The sequence below is a fragment of the Panthera uncia genome (genome assembly GCF_023721935.1).
Source record: "Panthera uncia isolate 11264 chromosome A3 unlocalized genomic scaffold, Puncia_PCG_1.0 HiC_scaffold_12, whole genome shotgun sequence".
Lineage (NCBI taxonomy): Eukaryota > Metazoa > Chordata > Mammalia > Carnivora > Felidae > Panthera > Panthera uncia.
The window spans coordinates 3096188-3110212 of record NW_026057579.1 but is presented as its reverse complement, the minus strand read 5'-3'; the positions used below and the strand labels follow the sequence as shown (position 1 = coordinate 3110212).

General features: G+C 42.4%; 1 protein-coding gene across 9 annotated transcripts in view; it reads left to right on the top strand.

Moving 5' to 3' along the window:
* LOC125937436 (interleukin-36 gamma-like) overlaps positions 1 to 14025 on the top strand; it is a 123639-nt gene that overhangs the window by 99812 nt on the left and 9802 nt on the right. The window lies entirely within an intron of this gene.

Here is a 14025-nt window from a genome sequence, read left to right as displayed (position 1 = left end):
TCATGTGGCCACTCTATGCCTATTCACCATTGCATGTTGGGTCAGTGTGGACAGATAACTTGTCTCTTTAGTTCACAGGTCTTCAGATTGGGAGAAACCTCCCAGTAAGTCATGTCTGCACCTGGACCTGTTTTTGAACGACAGAGAGAGAGACAGAGTGTCAGTGGGGGGAGGGGCAGAGAGAGAGGGAGAAACAGAATCCGAAGCAGGCTCCAGGCTCTGGAGCTGTCAGCACAGAGCCTGACTCGGGGCTCGAACTCACGAACCACGAGGTCATGACCTGAGCTGAAGTCGGATGCTTAACTGACTGAGCTACCTAGGCACCCCAGTCTGAAATGATAAATTGAAGTTAATATTCTATTAGTAGTTATTATTTGAGAATGGAAGCTTTCCATTTTGCTCCATTGGTCTCAAACAGTAACAGTTTTCACACAGGCTGTGTGAGGGATTTGCCTTTAACTGTTAACTGCATCATTTTGTGACTAGCTCCAGTTGTAACCAAGCTCACAAAATCATTGTTTCTTATTTTGCATTTGTAGACCCTTTGGGAATCTCCATTCACTTGCAAGGTGTCCCCATAGTTTGTTTCCTGCTCTTGGTGATATCTCTTTCATGCAAACTAAGGAAGATAATTATTTGGAGCGTGAATCCAAATATGAGATCATTGTTATTGTGTCTCCTATAAAACAAGGTACCGGGCCCAAACCAGAGTTGTTCATTCTAAGCCCCAGGTCACCAAACTGAGGCTCAATTACAGTCTCAACTCTCCCTGAAATGGAGGGGTAAATCTGAAACCAGGGGTAAAAAAAACCCAGTCAGTCGGGAGTCACCTGATCAGCAGTGGCTAGCTAATCCGCCTGAGACTCCTACGGTCCCCTATGGGAAAGTAACCTTGCAGCAATCAATAACCAACCTGATTTTCTGCCAACTTTGAGTTCCCTGTTTCCACTCCCTTCTGCCTATGAAAGTCTTTCATTTTGCACAGCTCCTCAGAGCTCCTTTCTATCTGCGGGATTGGATGCTGTTTGATTCGAAGTAATTTCTGCTCAAATAAATTCTCAGTTTATCTTTTAACATGTTGTAGATTTGATGGCAGTTTTATCCCTACAAATCCCTACAGACATTTTTATCTGAATGACTTGTGAATCCGATACCTTTCTAGTTTTCATTAAAATTTCACACACCCTTTTCCTGAGAAAATAAGTAACTCATGAAAATCAGGTGTTTCATTTTAAGGAGGCTGTAGGCCTTTATGACCTTACACAGTCAAATTGTCATAATATTTTGTTGCCCTACATCTTAAAAAAGTGTATTTATTGATTTGGTGGTGGGGGGGGGGTGGAGAGAGAGAGGGAGAGAGAGAGAGAAAACACAAGCAGGGGAAGGGCAGAGAGAGAGAATCCCAAGCAGGCTCCACACTGTCAGTGCAGAGCCCAGTGCAGGGCTTGAACCCATGAACTGTGAGATCATTACCTGAGCTGACATCACGAGTCTTAAGCTTGACCAACTGAGCCACCCAGGTGCCTCTGTTACCTACATTTTAAAGAGTGTCATGTATTCAGTAACTAAAAATCTGAATATTTTGCCAAAAAAGTCTTCAGTTATATAAAAGCAAATTATTTAAAACACTAATTTGCTGAAGGTATAAACAACAAAGGTCCACTTTGATTAACTAAATTTAATGTTGTTAAATTATTTTTTATTTTTTGAAAATTCATTTCATTGTGAAATTCCATCAGTCAGAATTTGGTAAATTAGCAATGCAAGTGGACAATAAATTTACATGTATGTATGAACTGGGTTGCAAGGTAAAATGTATTTCCAAATGGACCGCAGTAAAAAAGAAGTTTGAAAGCAGGATTCTAAGCTTTCTGCAAAGGTCTTACCTTCAGGCGCCACGCTGAATTCAGAGCTCCAGCAGCCCCCCTCCCGGGATGTGGTCTCCAGAGTCTTGGCCATTCAATGGCATTCAATGTCAGGGTGCCCTCTGCTGGTCCCAGGAGGCACAGCTGACCACTCAACCAGAGCCTAGCTCCAAGTCTTTGAAAGCTGAAAACGGTGGATTCCTTGGCAGCCAGGCCCTCTCTGTGGCAGCATCCAGGGACAGAGGATGTCACTTGAAGGGGTTTGTGATGAACCAAACACTTGCATTCATAAAGTTATGGTGAGCGAGGTGGTGAACTGAGCTCATAACAGGTCTTAGGGTCTCATGATGGGAGCTTGGACTTGCTGGGTGGATAGTGAAGAAGGTTTTCCTAGGGGGAGTTGTGTGATCGGGTCTGAGTTTTAGAGAGATTTCTTTTTTTTTTTTTTAACATTTTATTTATTTATTTTTTAATGTTTATTTATTTTTGAGAGAGAGAGAGAGAGAGAGGGAGACAGAGATTCCAAAGAAGGCTCCGTGCTGATACCGGAGAGCCCCATGTGGGGCTTGAACCCAGGAACCATGAGATCATGACCTGAGTTGAAGTCAGACGCTTAACCAACTGAGCCCCCCAGGCCCCCCAGAGAGATTTCTTGACAAAGTGAGGTGGACAGCCTGGAGTGGGAGTGCCTGGAGGTAGGTGGGCAGTTATGGGCTGAGCCAGGAACCCAGGGGGGTGTGTCCTGTGTCTTCACAGGAGGCTGTTCTGTCTGTGAGACTGATCTCGTGGGCTGCTTCAGTGGTCTCTTGTCCTCTGTCTCCTGCGTAGGCTGAGGCAATGGGAAATCAGACGGAGGAGGAGAGTTTAGTTAGAGTACATCCCTCCCTGACGTTTGCTTTCCCTTCTGCTTTCCCTCTCTGCTTTCCATTCTGATAGAGAAGCCACAGCTTCACCTCTGGGTATACCAGTCACTGGCAGGTCCCCCTGCCCCTTCTCCTTGGGGCATGGGGATAGGGGATTCCAGCTGTTGGCAGCTCCCCCCTCCTGTGATTCACCATCTCCTGTTGCTTTCTCTAAACCTGCCTGCACTTTTGTAAATACTCCCTTGCTTATGTTCTCCCCAGTGTACAACTTCTGAGTGTACTTCTATCCCTTGCCAGGTCCTGAGCCATGCCAGACAGTTTGAACTTTATTGTTCAGGCAGTGGGGAGTCATTGAAGGTTTTAGAGAGGACAGTAGCAAGAGCAGAGGTGTACTGGGGAGAATCTGAAGTGAGCAGGACCGCCCAATCGGCGAGGGTTTGACGCAAGTAAACTGAGCCCCCGAGCCCGACGTGGTTGGGTCAGAGAACAGGAGAGGGAAGCTGAGGCATTAGGTGATTATGCCAGTTGCACATATTATTTGGTAATTAACTTCAAAAACCTGTACATTTAAGGTTGGGGTTTTTAGGGTTGAAAAAATGAGTATGTCAAAAGTGTTACAATAAGATGTTGTGCTTTGCCTTGGCTCTCAGCCCCTGCCCCTTCCACGCAGGCTGGACCAAGTGGCTGCCCCTTCACTGATGTGGTACCTCAGTCTTTCTGGCACCCAAGCTGCATCTTTCGACTAGTGTCCAACCAAAACATACTGAATGGTGAGCCACAAATATGGCCACACATGGAATTAAAAATTTTCTAGCAGCCATGTTAACAAAAGTAAAAAGACATAGGTGAAACTCAAAATATGCAAAGATCTCTTAACATTCAATAATGTGAGCGGAAACAACCCAATTAAAAAGAGGCCAAAAATCTGAACAGACACCTCACAAAGAAGACATACAGGTGGCAAATAGGTATATGAAAAGATATTCCACCATCATATGTCATTAGGGGATTGCGTATTAAAACAACAGAGATTATTCCGCACCTATGGAAATGGCCAGGATCTGGAACACTGACAACACCAAATGCTGGTGGGGATGTGGAACAGCAGGAATCATTGCTGGTGGGAGTACACAATGGTACAGCCTCTTTGGAAGACAGTCTGGCAGTTTGTTCTGTCTTGTTTTGTTTTTCTACAAAGCTAAATGCAGAGTCTGACCATATGATCCAGCAATTGCATTCCATACAAGATTTACACATGAATGTTTACAGTAGCCTTTAGGGTTTCAGAATATCATATCCCTCTCACCCCCTCCCACCCCCTCCTGCCAATATCATCCAAGATGTTGTATTTATACCTTGTGAATATTTTAGGAATTCAATTGTTTAAGAAAATAAATTTGTTACCATTTTTTTAAGTTTATTTATTTCTTTTGAGGGGGAGAGGGGCAGAGAGAGAAAGAGAGAGAGAGGGAGAGAGAGAATCCCAAGCAAGCTCTATGCTGGATCTGATGAACCGAGAGATCATGCCCTGAGCTGAAATCAAGAGTGGAATGCTTAACCGACTGAGCCACCCAGGCACCCCTGTTACCAAAATTTTAATTTATTAAGTATTTCACATTATTTGTTTTGAAACATCCCTAAACATAAAGGTAACCTAAAGTTTGAAGAATTAATTCTCTGGACCCAGAAGGCCTTTATGTATTTATATATAAATAATATGTACTCTGTAATACTTTACAGAGATTTGTTTTCTGAACAGCATAATAGATAATTTTAATTAAAACTGAAAAGTCTCATATTGACAAGACAAATGTTTTTTTTTTTTGTTTGGGGAAAAGCAAACAAGAAACTATGTTTAAATCACCGATTAGGCCGTATGCTAGAGAACACCTTAGTTTGGATTTGCCCAACCTGATAATTTTCCTTTTCATTAGTCTAAACACCTTATTTGCATGGAACAATTATCAAAGAATCAACACTACCAAACCAACTACCCTACCAGTTTACCATAATACATGCATTTTACTCTTCTCTTTAACTTTTTACTAGAAATAATAATAGAAGAAGTTGAAAAAATGTGCAGGGAATTTACACATTTCATTCATCTAGCTTCCTCTAATGGCAACAATTTAAATAACCATCATTGTCAGCCTGGCCAGGGTAGCTACCAGTGAGTTCTTCAAGAGACTAGAACGCCCCTCGCCAACACATTGGCTATTGGTCCCTCAGGTCATCCTTGGGGGCGGGGGTGATTAATGGGCAGCTAGCTAGGTTAAACACAATAGATGTGTTCCAACATCCCCAGCATGTCCCTGAGCCTCTGGTACAGCAGCGGCTCAACCTGAGCTTCATATGTATGTAGAACATCAGCACACTGGGGCAATGATTAATTCACCTTAGGGTTTCTAGAAATGAAATAGTTGGAGATCCTTCTGAGGTGCTGCTTCACATATACGAGAAAAAATATCTAGGTGTGGCAGGCAGAAAACCTAACTTGAATTGCTTATAGTGAGGATTCATTCTTACCCACTTACCAGATTTAAGGAAGATCACACACCTGAAGCCCTTTGAGGCAAAGGCCAGGTCCCTTTGAAGAAGAATTTTGCATGGTGTGTTGTAGACTGAATAGTTCCCATCCCACCCCCATTCATATGTTGAATCTCTAACTCTCAAAGTGACTATTTTTGGAGGTAGGGCTTTTAAAGGAGTGATTAAGGTTAAATGAAGTCATTACTAGTGGGGCCCTAATCTAAGTATGACTGCTGTCCTTGTAAGAAAAGGAAGAGGAACCAGGGATGCGAATGCACAGAGGCAAGGCCATGAGGGGTCACAAGCCAGAAGGAAAGAAGCCCCAGGAGAAACCAAAGCTGCCCCAACCTTGATCTTGGACTTCCAGCCTCCGGAACTGTGAGAAACAAATTTTTGTTTTTGAGCCGCCTACTGTGTGGTATTTTGTTATGGCAGCCCAAGCAGACTCATACAAGGTGACAGGTAAACAAGTAGGACTCTTCCTTCCCCTAAGCCTTCCCCAGAGACACTTGTGGCCATTTATCAGAGGACTGTGCGCTGGGAAGACAGAAGGACTTTCCAGGGGTTTCAAATATTGGCTCCATACGGATGCTGATCCCCAGAGATGCGAAACGCTGCTGTGGTCCGTCAAGCCACATGGAAGATTATAAAGGCCAGGAGACAGATGGACTTTGGATCTATGTCTGTCTGAAGACCCAGCCTTAGATTATTTTCTCAGGCTTAGAATTTATCTAATTTAAATCAATAAATGTAGTGATTGGCAGCAGGCCCATTTTGGGTTCCTTCTCATAGAGTGAAGGTTACTTACTATGAAGAAAATGCAAAGGGGAAGCCTGAGGATTCTTTCTCACCCCTGCTAAGATAATAAACTAAAAACCCCAAAGCAATACTACACACCTGGTGGAATTATTAGAATCAGTGCCATCATCAAAGACTTGAAAGATGCAAGGGTATTAATTTCACATCCCCATTTAACTTGCCTTTTTGGCTGATACAAATACTGCACAGGTTGCAGAGAATGCCAGTAGATCATCATAAACTTAACCGGCTTGTAAAGCCAATTGAAGCTGCAGATCGGCACGTAATGTCCTTACTGGAGCAAATAAACACAGCCCCTGAGATCTAGTATACAGCTAGTGACCTGGAAAATGTTTTTTAAACCCCATAGCTAAGAGCAACGATGACCAGAAGCAGTTTGCCTTCACATGCGAGACTGTATTGCCTCACATCTATACCAACTCTCTAATTCCTTATGATAGTAAGACCTGGGGACCTGGTGCTGGTCCATTATATTGATGACATTAATTGTATCTGGTAAGCTAGAAATAGCAAACACACTAGATGCCTTAGAAAGATAAATGCATGCTAGTGAAATGCAGTCAGAGGTCTGCTATACTGATGAAATTTCCAGGGGTCCAGTAGTCTAAGACATCTCAGAATGTCCCCTAGAAAGTTATAGACAAATTGTTGGACCTTGTATTTCCCAGTGTGAAAACAAACAGACAAAACCCCAAATGCTTAATGGGTCTCTTTGGATTTTAGGGTTAACATTCCTTGTCTGGGCATGTTGTTTCAGTCCACATACCAAGTAACTCAAAAAGCTGCTAGTTTTGATGGGTCCTAGAGCCAGAATAGATTATGCCGAAGGTCTAGGCTTAGATGCAAGTTTATTTGCCCCTTGGGCCTTAAGAATTAACAAAGCCCAGGGGCGCCTGGGTGGCTCAGTTGGATACACATCCAACTCTTGATTTTGGCTCAGGTCATGATCTCATGGTTCATGGTTTGAGCCCCCCATTGGGCTCTGCACTGACAGTGTGGGACCTGCTTGGGATTCTCCTCTCTCTATCCCTTTCCCTCTGTCCCTCCTGTGCATTCTCTCTCCAACCCCCCCCCCCAATAAGTAAAATAAGCCTAAAAAAAAAAACAACAAAGAACAAACCCACTGGTTTTAGAAGTGTTTGTGGCAGATACAGGTGCTGCATGGAGCTCTTACAAGCCCCAGGCTCAAGGATGACAGGGAACATCCCTGGGGTTTTAGAGTAAGGCCAAGTCCTCTTCTGCTTTGCTGAAAATCAGCTCCTGAATTGCTGTTTGTTCATTACAGAGTCTGAATTCCTAACTGAGACATGAAATGACTATCCAACTTAACTGCCCACCATGAGCTTGGAATGACCTGATCGGCCAAACCATAAAATTGGACAGGCACAAGGATATTCTATTTAAAGAACAATAGTACATAGGAGACCAGGCCCAAGCATATCTGAAAGGCAGAAGTAAACTCCATAAACTGGTAGCTCAGACTCCCACAGTATTTGCTCCTACAGCTTTTCCAACTATTTCTTAGTTCACAGCAGAATCTTATGGGGGAGATCTAAACATCAAGGAGAAAAAGGGTAGGCCTGATTGGATGTATGTATGGGTCTGCATAGTATGCTGGCCCCAGCCGGAAATAGGGGGCTATTGTCATTTCACGATAGCCCCTTCAAGTTGCCCTGAAACATAATGATGAAGGGAAATCCTCCCACTGGGCAGAAATTGAGATGGCATATTTGGTTATTCATTTCATGTCGGAGGAGATCTATGATACAGATCTACATCAATCTGTGGGCTAATGAGTTGGCTAGCTGGGCAGGGACTTGGAAAGAAAACGATTAGAAAACTGGCTGCAAGGAGGTGTGGAGAGTGGCACGCAGATGAACTTCTCAGAATGGACATGGAATGTGAAGATATTTGTGTTCCAAATAAGGGCCTACCAAAGGGAATCTACTGGAGAGGATGCTGTCAATAAATGAGAGGTCAAGGTGTCCCAACCTGTGGATGTCAATCTTCCCCCAGGCACTTGCCTACTCAGTGGGTCCATGTACAAAGTGACCATGGTGGCAGATATGGAGGTTATGCCTGGACTCAGCAGGTTGATTTCCTTTCAACAAGTTTGATTTGGTTATTGCCACTGCACAGTGCCCAAACCACCATCAGTATAGATCCACAGAAAACCCCTGGTATGGCGCCATTTCCTGGTGAAACCACCCAGTTCCCTATTGGCAGATTGTTTATATCGGATTCTTCCATTATGAAGTCAAAGCTTTCTTCTTGGATACCTATACATTTTGTGTATTGGTTTGTCTTCTCAACTCATAGTACTTTTGCCAGGAACGCCATTTGTAGACTTACTGAATGACTTTATCTATGTCCCATACAGCATCACTTCTGACTAGGAGTTACATTTTTCAGTAAAGGAATTATGGCAACAACTCACACTCAGGTAATAATAATTCATTAGCTTTACCATGTGCAGCTCTCTTGATAGAATAGTGGGATGGTCTTTTGAAGAGTCAAATGTGGTGCCGGCTAAAATACAACACTGAGAGTTCTGTCTTGCTGCAAGCAGTGTATTCCTTAAACCACTGGTTTGTAAATGTTGCTATCTTCCTCATGACGGAAATGCAGAGGTTCAAGAACCAAAGGGTGTAATGGGGGAGAGAGCTCCTCTTCCTGTTAAACCAAATGACATACTGTAGGAGCTTTTTCTTCTTCATCTGGGACCTAAGCCTCCATGGAAAGGAGGTTCTAATGCCCAGGAATGAAAGAAATGCTTCCCTTAGGGAATATAGTCAGGATCTGAGGAATTGGAGGTTGGGATGCCTGATAGCCATCTGGCCCCTCATGTCAGTGAATAAACAGGTAGAAAGGAGGGATCTTACTGCTCAGGGTGATTGATGCTGACTATTCAGGGAAAACTAGGTTGTTGCTACTCAGTGGAGGTAAATAGGACTGTGTCTGGGACCCAAGGGATTCCCTAGAGCAGGTCTTATTACTTCTCTGCCCAGTAGTTTCAGACAATTGAAAACTGTAGCACCCAATAAAGAAAAGCACCAAGGACTCAGGATCCACAGAAGCAAAGATGTGATTCCCACTCCAGGTGAAGAAGAAGAGCATAAGGCTGAGGTACCCGTAGAGACAAGGGGAACATGTGATAGTTAGTGGAAGAAGGCAGCCATGGTTATCAAACTAGAGACCTTGTGAGGAGCTATAGAATCAAGTAGTCTCTCAATTAACTGCTTAACTGTTTCCTCCTCACTCCTGCCTTTTCCTCCAACCACCGCACGTGAGTAAAAAGTTTCAGTTGGGATTATGACCACATTGACCTAACTTGTGATCATTCAGAAGCTAATATTTTTTTATATTTTTCTTGGGATAGGGAACAGAGAGTTCTCACCCATGGAGGAAGAGCGTGGACCTGAGGGGCAAAAGGCTTAGACTATGCTGGATGGCTTCCAGTGACCCTTCAAGATCCACTGGAAAGAAATTGGAGGGTGGGAAGAGAGTGAGGTCAGGGTATTCCTGATTCCTTCTCTCTGGGGTCACCCCAGTCTATTTTTCTTGAGGAGGGTCATGGCTCCTATTACGTTGTCATTTCCACAAAGCTCTCTCTGTGGGTTCTGGTAACCTTTTCCTCCTCTTGTCCATTCAGGCCTATGGGTAGGAAGGGGTGTATCCTATCGTTACTAGCCCTGGGGTTGGGCGCTATGCCTTGGGATTTCCCTATACTCTGCCCATATCTTTATAAATAGCTCCTTTATTACATTTAACTCAAATTGCCAAATTCGGAATGTGTCATATGTTTCTTGTTAGGACCTGATTGGCACAGCATGCCTCCCAAGTTCGCCCAAGCGGACTTGAAAGACTTTGATGTGGGAGAGACGTTCTCTCTCTTGAAAAGATGTAAATGACTGAGCATACAGTTCTGATTCTCACAGAAAATTATCTTACAGACATGAGGGAACCTGGCCTTAGTAATGAACGTCAGTTCAGAGAGAACTAAATACACGCTGATCCTTGCTGACATTGTGGAATTATCGTATCAGCCATTCTGATCCTGTACTACTTCTAGACTGCCAATGACGGGATCTAGTAAATATTTTGATCACTTTGAACTGGATTTTTCCAGCTTTTGAAGCTGAAAGTAAATTTAGCTGATTGGTTCTTGTGAGTAGAATTGAGGAGTCAAGGGGTACACACATTTATTTTTTTCATAGCTCCTGCAAAATTGCCTTCGAAAAAGGCTGTGTTAATTCTCCCATTCATCCATACAGTGAGTGAATCTGTTTCTTCACCGCCATTGCCATCTTTAAAAAAAAAAGTTTATTTCTCCTGAAAGAGAGAGAAAGAGAGAGAGAGAGAGGAGAGACAGAGTGCACATGTGTGAATAGGAAAGAGTCAGAGATAGAGACAGAGAGAGAGAGACAGAGAGAGAATTCCAAGCAGGCTCTGTGCCATCAGTCCAGAGCCTGATGCGAGGCTCGATCCCACCAACCATGAGATCATTACCTGAGCCAAAATCAACAATCAGACGCTTAACTCTGAGCCACCCTCGTGCCCCACCTACCACCTTTTTAATTTGTGCCTTCCTGTTGGGTGGAAATGGAATCTCATTGTTGCTTTGATTCTCATTTTGCTAATTACTAGTATGGTTAACTATAATTACATTTATTTGTTGGATATTTATATTTTCTTCTCAGTGAAATGCTTTTTACATCTGTAGTTTATTTTCCTATAAAATTACTTACATTTTAAAATTGATTAGTAGGAACTATTTAAAAACTTTGAATATTAGGTATTAGCTTATTGGATGCGTTGCACATATTTTCTCCCACATACTTTTTCTTTTAACTTTCACCTATGTGCTTTGTCAAGTTTGTCCAAAATTCTAAAATTTTGGTGATGTTCAATTTACCATCTTTTGTTTCAAGACTGTTGCATTTTGTGTGATGTGGATCATTGGGCTAAAAGTTCTCTGTCACTTGGCTCTTTGTCCAGGAATTTCAAACTTTAGGCATTTAACCTAAACTTTTCCTTCAATGTTTTACCGCAAGCTGTCTGATGAGGCTTTAGGTGTTTGTTTCTTATTTTGTGGTTGCATGTGAATGTACAATTTGATCAATAGATGTTTTAAGTTCAGAGAAATATACCTTGATGTTGGTCCTTTAGAGTTGGGCTCTTTTGTCTTGATGCCTTTAATATTTCTATTTATTTCTATTTATTATTTGGTGAGGCGTGTGGAGGTAATTTTTGCTAATTCTTCTTTCATTTTCACACGAAGGAGAGGAAACTGTTGACCCACAACCTAAAGTCTGGGTTTTCACAGAGGACCCAGCTTCAGGAAGGTGTGATGATGGATCAGCCCACAGGGAAGTAAGTCTTAGACAATGGGCATGGGCTGCTTAGAGGAGCAGAGGTTTGGGCAAGTTCAACTGTATCATCCCACCCACGTTTGGTAAAAGCTGTACTGCAGAGGTCGCCCTGGGAATTTCCTTGGCATTTTCCCATTTTCCTAAATCTACTCAAGTACAAATGGCCTGTGCTGTTCTCTGTGGTGCATGGTACACATCATGTTGCCCCATTAGTTTGACCAAGGTTAGTGCCAGTTCTTTTCCAGTAGCAGGGCCCAAACCAGACTGCCAAGCTTGCTTGTTAGTAGCCCTTGATGGGATGTAAGCTACAGTGGCCCTAGTCTTTTCAGGAGTCCCAAGGGAACTGATGAGCACGGCAGCAGGAAGCCCTTCATTGAGGAGTTGGGAGTTATAGATTCCAAGCCCAGTTCTACTACTAATTTGCTTCTGTGTATTTGTCAACTGTGGGGGCCAGGTAACCTCTACTCTCTACCACTTCTTGGTTCCTTCTGCTTTATTCATTGTGAATGTTAGCTTGGCTACGTGAATAAGTTTTTATGGAGATTGTGCATCTATGAACAGATTATAGAGATTCTAGTGATGTTGAATGACCAAGCTGTCTCACCCTACCTGGTGTCCATTGATGTTCCCTCCACTTATCAAGATCATGGGCATGTTTGTTTGTTTGTTTATAAATTTACATCTAAGTTATTTAGCATATAATGCAATAATGATTTCAGGAGTAGATTCCAGTGATTCATCCCCTACATATAACACCCGGTGCTGATCCCAACAAAGGTCCTTCTTAATGTCCCTTGCCCATTTAGCCTACCTCCCCACCCAAAACCCCTCCAACAACCCTCAGTTTGTTCTCTGTATTTAAGAGTCTCTTATGTTTTGTTCCCCTCCCTGTTTTTATATTATTTTTGCTTCCCTTCCCATTGTTCATCTGTTTTGTATCTTAAATTCCACCAAAAAACTGCTAGAACTGATCCATGAATTCAGCAAAGCCGCAGGATATAAAATCAGTGCACAAAAATCGGTTGCATTTCTATACACCAATAACGAAGCAGCAGAAAGAGAAATCAAGGAATCGATCCCATTTACAATTGCACCAAAAACCATAAAATACCTAGGAATAAACCTAACCAAAGAGGTGAAAAATCTGTATACTGAAAACTATAGAAAGCTTATGAAAGAAATTGAAGAAGACACACAAAAAATGGAAAAATATTTCATGCTCATAGATTGGAAGAACAAATATTGTTAAAATATCTATACTACCCAAAGCAATCTACATATTAAATGCAATCCTATCAAAACAACACCAACATTCTTCACAGAGCTAGAACAAACAATCCTAAAATTTGTATGGAACCATAAAAGACCCTGAATAGCCAAAGCAATCCTGAAAAAGAGAACCAAGACTGGAGCCATCACAATTCTGGACTTCAAGATGTATTACAAAGCTATAATCATCAAGACAGTATGGTACTGGCACAAAAACAGACACTCAGATCAATGGAACAGAATAGGGAACCCAGAAATGAACCCACAAACGTATGGCCAACTAATCTTTGACAAAGGAGGAAGGAATAGCCAATGGAATAAAGACAGTCTCTTCAGCAAATGGTGTTAGGATAACTGGACGGCAACATGCAGAACTGGACCACTTTCTTACACCATATACAAAAATAAACTCAAAATGTGAGACATCAAAATCCTAGAGGAGAAAGCATGCAGAAATCTCTTTGACCTTGGCTGCAGCAACTTCTTACTCAACATGTCTCCGGAGGCAAGGGAAACAAAAGCAATAATGAACTATTGGGACCTCATCAAGATAAAAAGCTTCTGCACAGTGAAGGAGACAATCAGCAAAACTAAGAGGAAACCATTGGAATGGGAGAAGATATTTGCAAATGACATATCAGATAAAGGGTTAGTATCCAAAATCTATAAAGAACTTATCAAACTCAACACCCCAAAAACAAATAATCCCGTAAAGAAATGGGTAAAAGACATGAACACACACTTTTACAAAGAAGACATCCAGATGCCTAACAGACACATGAAAAGATGCTGAACATCACACAGCATCAGGGAAATACAAATCAAAACCACAATGAGATACCACCTCATACCTGTCAGAATGGTTAACATTAATAACTCAGGCAACAACAGATGTTGGCGAGGATGTGGAGAAAGAGTAACACTTTTGCACTGCTGGTGGGAATGCAAGCTGGTGCAGCCACTCTGGAAAACAGTATGGAGGTTCCTCAAAAAATTAAAAATAGAACTATCCTAGAACCCAGCAATTGCACTCCTAGGTACTTGTCCAAAGGATACAGGTGTGCTGTTTCAAAGGGGCACATGCACCCAATAGCAGTGCTATTGACAATGGCCAAAGCATGGAAAGAACCCAAATGCCCATTGATGGATGAATGGATAAAGAAGATGTGGGAGGAGGTCAAACTTTTACTCTTCACAGATGACATGATACTCTATATGGGAAACCCAAAAGATTCTACCAAAAAACTGCTAGAACTGATTCATGAATTCAGCAAAGTTGCAGGATATAAAATCAATGCACAGAAATCA